The 6564-nt window shown below is 43.9% G+C and overlaps 1 long non-coding RNA gene across 1 annotated transcript; it reads right to left on the reverse strand.

The window, feature by feature from the left end:
* Window positions 1–257: 257 nt before the first annotated feature.
* Window positions 258–6158, reverse strand: LOC135451716 (uncharacterized). Its single transcript, XR_010441415.1, has 3 exons — window positions 5614–6158; window positions 5248–5379; window positions 258–377 (listed from the first exon to the last, which is right to left on the reverse strand). It is a non-coding gene; the product is annotated as an uncharacterized LOC135451716 (long non-coding RNA).
* Window positions 6159–6564: the final 406 nt, after the last annotated feature.

Consider the following 6564-nt stretch of genomic DNA (forward strand, 5'->3'; position numbering starts at 1 on the left):
GATAAAGCACAAATCCTTCTGTTGCTACACAGCTCTGTCAGCATTGATACTGCTGGGTGAAGAAATAGTGTCTTAATCTGAGCACAGCCTAAAGCCTTTTTATTTACTTCAGCTAAAGCTTCCTGCACATGAACAAAGTTTTGCTAAGTGCACAAAACCAGGATTGCCATACACTGGGAGGAATTAGATCTGTAATATACACATATATTTAAATGTCTGTGTGCAGGTTTAGGTAGGAGTGTGCATTCATTCATGGAATAGAATAGACCTCTACATCCATACAGACAGGGAGACTGCAGGTCTGGAGCAGCACCAAGTTCAAGGATTATCTGATTAGTAGGGTTTTTAAGCAGTCTGCTTCTCTTTACATTCCTTCCCTGTGAAAAGAAAGCAGAGGTTTGTCAATGCCTCAATAATTCAATCTTAAAAGACAATTCCCACAAAATGCTCTTCAGGCATGAATTCTCCAGAATCCTTCTGTGAGGGATTGGGTTATGGGATTTCTTCCACCTGGTGGTCTCCTTGAAGACAGAGACACAGCATGGGAGAAAAGCTGAATAATGAGGCTAAAGTCAGAGAAGAAACCTGACCAAGAGCCCAGCCTGGCTCCCAGGAGCTCTGAGCTGGCAGATCTCCCCGTGGTTCACATCTCCACCTGATTGATGCAGTCTACAGAAACACCTCCTCAGAAACAGGTGAATAATCAAGCACAGATTCACTCATGTTTGCTCCTTAAAAAAACAAAGGTAAGTTTTCAACCCTAAGAACTCCAGTAAGAAGTTCAGAGCTTAGGAAAACCCAAAATCAAGAGTAAGGAACACAAGATGTTTTCTCTTCAGACCTGTGGGGACCTGTCAGCCTGTCGCTCTGGGGAGGGTGCAGCCATCAGCCAGATTTACCAAGAAATCATGAGGTCAGAGGGAATTTTCTTCTCTCTCCATGCACTCCATCATGAGCAGTGACAAGAGAAGAGCTCTGGCCCATGGAGGCTGTTACAGCAGGGCTGGCTCTAAGGAGGCCCATGAGTAGAGCAAATAACTCACAAATTTCTATCTAGTGGGAGGCAGGAGAGCAGCAGCAGCTGCAGGGTCACACTGCAGACACATTCCTCAGTTGTTGTGTGCTGGCAAGTCATGCCTAAACACAGAGCATCACTGAACTGCTTTGTTCACATGAAAATCTGGAGTTAAAACCACTATGTGACCTCAAGGATCAAACACAGCCTAAGTCAGACCTACAGCAAGTCAGGATTGCAAGCAAGGAATGCAGCCTACCCTTCAGGCCCCTCCTTTGGTTTGCAAAGTGCAAATGAAGCAGAAGTTATTGGGTTTTTCCTACAAATCTTGCCTCTGGAACATTTTTTAAATTTGGGGAACTTCCTGTATTGCATTTTAAGAACCATACTCTGGCAGTCAGCTGGCTGGCAATTCTGCCTCTCTCTGATTGAAGGGGAGACTTCAACAGAAGGAAAGAGTTTATTAAACCTATTTTGATGCGCATCAGCTTCTTTTCTGAGTAAGGCAATGATGGCTCTGTGAATCACTGTCTCTAACCTTCAAAAAGATGCAGTGCTGAAGAAAAGTGATTCACTTTTAATACAAGGAAACTTTTAAAATCTAAAGCAACTTGCTGAGTGGTTGCACCCAGCTTCTCCCAGCTGTTTTTCCTTGTGGCAGACCCAGCATTAAAATTCCCAAAGGCAACATAATCAACCTGACTCCTGCAACTCTGGTGTTGCTCTTGTTCCTCCTGCAATGTTGTTTTTGATCTTGGGAATTAGAGACCAGCCTCAGGCACATATGAGCATACCCTATGTCATATCATGACATAGGATACGCTCATATCAGCCTCAGGGACATATGATATATCAGCAACAATCAGAGATGGAGCATTGCTGGTCCATACTCAGACTTCAATTTGGGTGGCATCAGCACTGGTCCTGTTTGGGTGGGAGCCTGTTCCTGCACAGCACTCAGTTGGCTCAGCTCTTTCAGAACAAAAAAATGCCTCCTCAGCAGGCTGGAAGCAGTGCTTGGAAAGGGAGTTTGGACAAACCTTGTGTTCACATCTGCTTTTCTTTGTGGACTATGAAAGAGAAAAATAGAACCATGAAAGACACATTGTAGTAGGACCCATGAGGGGGAATTTTAGACGATTAGCTTTAAAGCATTTATAATATAGTGTAGCTAAAGCTGATAGTGTATCGTAATTAAGAAATAGTTAGCTTCTGATTGTGATAGTGTGAATTATAACATCTGTATTGTCTCACCCTTCTCAAAAGACTAAAAATAGAATAAAAGTTTTTTAAGTGCCTCTCAATTACCATCTCTAAGTAAAAAAAATATACATAATCCAACATTTCTGCATACCAAAAAATCTCCTCTTGCCAGCTTCCATCTCGTGCTGCTGTAGCCCTCCCCCAGACCCTGCCCCCAGCCCTTCCCCTGCTTAACTCAGACATGCTGAATTCTTTGTGGGAATCTTCAAAGAGCCTCAGTGCTTTGTCCTGCTAATGATTTGCAAGCATATTATCACAGCAATCTCTGCTATCCCCGTGCAGCTATTGTGCTCCCCGGAGAATAAAAGCCTGTGTAGCCTTGCAAGGCAAGCACAAGAAAACAAACAGATTACTACTATAAATATTCAGGACATATCTGATTTGCCGTACCTGCACACAACCGTTTCCAGGACTGTGTGTAATTATTTCTGAAAGAATTTGATTCACTCTCAATGTGACCACAGGTGGCAAATCTGAGCCTGCAGGAGGCATGGCAGCCTGGGGAGAGCTGCTGTGCATCCCCAGTTACATTTTCAAGTGTCCCTGAGACAATTTCCGAGCAAGGAAATAGGAAATGAACAAAATAAATAGGCTATGTATAGGGTATTTCAAAAATATTTCGAACTTCCTCCCTCTCAATATCTTGCAAGGACACTGAAGTTGCTGTTTCATAACCAACTGCTAAAAAAGAGCTCTCTAAAGAACCATCCCTTGCTTGTGGACACTTTAGAAGTTTTAAGTGATAGAAACTAAACAGCGCCTCTTTCATGTGACAGAGGGGCAGTGGTGGTAAATGTTTCTTAAGAAGACACATTGTAAAAAAGAAAATAAAGTTATGTACACAGCTGGGCACTCTTTGGGTACTCACTGCAACAGCTCTTGGGCAATCCTAACAACCTTTCTGTCTGCACAGCACCTCACTGTCTTCTCTCTCCTGAATTTAAATAAAATCTGCATATCTATCAGCAATCAGCAGAACAGAAGCACTGGCAAACACCGTGAGCTCTACAGCAGCCTCACTGCTCAAAGATGGCAATTTCACTCTCCAGTCTCCTGTTTCAGCTGATGACAGTGAGTTCAAAGGTCTGATGTTAAAAATGCACATCTACCTCATGGCACTCACAGCCAAGCCAGAGGTGCTTCCCCAAGTCCCCTCTGAACCTCTGTGAAAGGTTTCACATGGGACAAGGATCTGTCCTTTGCACAGCTGGCTGCAATAACAGCAGCACATTTTTACATCTGTTTTTGGTGTGGGAAGCTGAGGTGGAAGGAAGTGTGTGAGGGGCTGACCCACGCTCCCAGCCTCTTCACCAAAGGGCAGCTCAGGCCACAGCTTTGGATGGGATTTCTCACCCTGCCCTGCACCCCCTCAGCTCTGGAGGAGGTCGGCAAAACCCTCCATGTGACCACACTACAAACCTGTCTGGGGAACCGAATTTTTCTTTCAAACACAGTGAAAAGAAGTGGGAGCTGTAAATGGATATTGCCAGTGGGATGGTCAAACCACCAGTTCAGGGAAGCTGCTGGTGATTTCTCTCCCTGGCCCCAGGTGAGACCTCCCAGAGGCACAGGCTCTCAAACACTTCAAGACGTAGCAGAAACTGAAAACAAGTTCAGCTGAGGTTCTGTGGGCCACTCCCTTCAGAGAACCTTCAATCTAAACATTGGGCTTCTAGTAACAAAGAAAACGAAAACAAAACCAGTGACAATCTCACAATAAGCATTGTATTTTTCATCAAGAGAATTTTCCTCCCCAAAATGAGTGTTACACAACAGGTAGTATTTTCACCACTAATCTCTTTGACAGGAAAGTTTCAGCAGCCTGAAAAACACTCATTAAAAATTTATGGCAGGGGTCATGAGAAAGCCATTCATCGACACTTTCCCTGCAAACTATCAACTTAAAATAAGCCAGTGCCTGAAGATGAGCCAGATCCAACCTCTGCACAGACAAAAACACTCTGGAGTGGCTCAGACTGGTGCTGGATGGGCAGCTGAGCCCTCCTCATGGCCAGGGACGGGTCATCCTCACCCTGGCACTGGCTCCTACCCCTCCTTGCACTGCCCTGGGCTCTCCACCAAGCCAGTCCTTGCTGCCAGCCCACTGGAGAACTTTCTGGTGTTTTGTGGGAATAATGAGCTGTACTGGCTCTGATGAGCACCAGAGCTGATCCAAGGTAAGCAGCAAGACCATGGAGTCAGGAACAAGATGGGAAGGAGGCAGAAGTGGAGCTTTTTTCCCTTGAGAAGGGGTGAGCACACCTCACTGCATCTCCCAGTCATCTCTCCCCATCTGTGCCTTGCCTGGATAGATGGGCATCAGATCCTACCCAATTATCACATCCTGCTTCTGCCACCAACAACACCAACAGAGGGGGAAAGTTATTTTTGTGAAGCCATATCATCATCTCCTGGTGTTTTCCTTTCACAAGACTGCATCTGCATCATTAAGGCCCATTTTTTAAAATTAAGCCCTTGAGTCACACACCAGAACAACCTCTGTGCTGGGAATGGCTCTTTGCTGCCAGTGTGATATTTCTTCTTTAGGTGATTAAGGACCTAATTGTCCCAAATATGGTACTGGACAGGTGCCTCAGAGAAGACAAGGAGATAAAGTTCACCTGCCTCCACAAGTCATAAAAAAGGGCATATTATTTTAAGCCAAGGCAAGTCCCGTGGTAATTATTTTAATTAAGTCAGTTATGGAGGTATTTTTACAATTTAACTGTGCTGAAGAACTATTTTAGTGGCTGATTGCAGTCATCAATTATTTTTCAAGTGCCCTTTGGTGATAATTCTTCCTAGTTATACAGAAATTACTTTTGCATTTATTCTTTTAATGTAAACATTCTGTTGCAATAAGTTCCAATTTTTTCTTATCCCAAGCCCCACAAATCCTTAACCAGCTTAACCAGTATATACCCAAATTCCACATTTATCCAGGAAATTAAAGAAGTGCAAAATCTTACCCAGTCAGGTAATATTGGGATGAAACATAGACCACAAGCTGTACTCCTGCATATTTATTTATGTCCATGCAGCTTTAATAAGGGCCCAAACATCTTCCCCAGCCTTCTCCAAGGCAATCTCATGCGCTGATTCTGCCAAAACAAGTTTCCATCACTCATCATTAAAAAGTTTTGAAATTATTTTACTATTGCAAAATATTTTACAGGCAAGTCTGGATTATTTTAATATCTGGGCTTATGTTTTGAACCCCCAGCACATACTTTTGATCTATTTCCAATCTTTCCTCGTTCACCATAAAATCTGATAATTTTTTTTCTCTTTTTCTTATTACATCTACAAATCTTTATGAAATGAAAAAAGGTCACCTATATCAAGACGATGTCATCACACGGACATTTTCTTTGGCAGAAAAACTGGTTCAAGTGTTTCCTTCCATTCTTCTCTGCCCTTATGCAGTTTGTTGTGATTTTAGCTGTGTCCCTGTGGAGGTTTGCTGTTGCTGCTGTGAAAAAAACTCATAGAAAAGCCAGAATGAACATAAACCTTTTAAAAAGTTGGGGTGGGGGTCTTACCCTTCCTCTGTGACCTGTCTGCACAGTGGCCCCACTGATCACTGTCCTGGTCCAGCACAGCACAGGAAGGGCAGGTCATGCTCTGCAAAGGACACCTTGGGACAAGTGGCTGCAGGAGGCTCTGGGGGCTCAAGGCTCGTCTGAATTTGGGGATTTGCAAAGCCTCAGACCCACTGCAGGTCCCTTGAGCTCACCCTTGGTGCCTCCTCTCCCTCCCTGCAAGGACCTGGTGTCTCCTTTTCCCAGGTCAGAAACTGTGGCTCCACCAAGGACAGTGCACAATTTGAGGGGTTTGTGTTTCCAGCTGTAGGAAGATCCACCTGGAATCCCCATCCAAAGTGAAAGGGATTCCTGAATCCTGTGCACTCTGCTCTGAGGGGACACCTGGAACAAAGAAGGATGATATTTTGATAAGCTTCAAAGCACCTCTGTGCAATCTCATTCCTTCCAAGTGTTGACATCTTTTATTTTCAGATGGCCTTTGTTTGCATTGCCTGATTCCCCTTTCTGGTTAATGGATTACTTAAAAACTCTGTGACCAGAGCACCACCACCATTGTGACAGACAAACAAGAGTAATGACTGAACAAAGCTGGAAACAAGTTGGGAATGTTTTGACTGCTAAGATATGAAAAAGTCTCCAGGGTTTGTTTGGTGGAGTACTCCTGGATTAAGTTACATCTCAGGGCTAGCTAAAAATTAATGGAAAAAGACAAGTGGTTACCCAGAATAAGCAAATTGATTG

The sequence above is a fragment of the Zonotrichia leucophrys genome, chromosome 9 (assembly GCF_028769735.1).
Source record: "Zonotrichia leucophrys gambelii isolate GWCS_2022_RI chromosome 9, RI_Zleu_2.0, whole genome shotgun sequence".
Taxonomy (NCBI): domain Eukaryota; kingdom Metazoa; phylum Chordata; class Aves; order Passeriformes; family Passerellidae; genus Zonotrichia; species Zonotrichia leucophrys.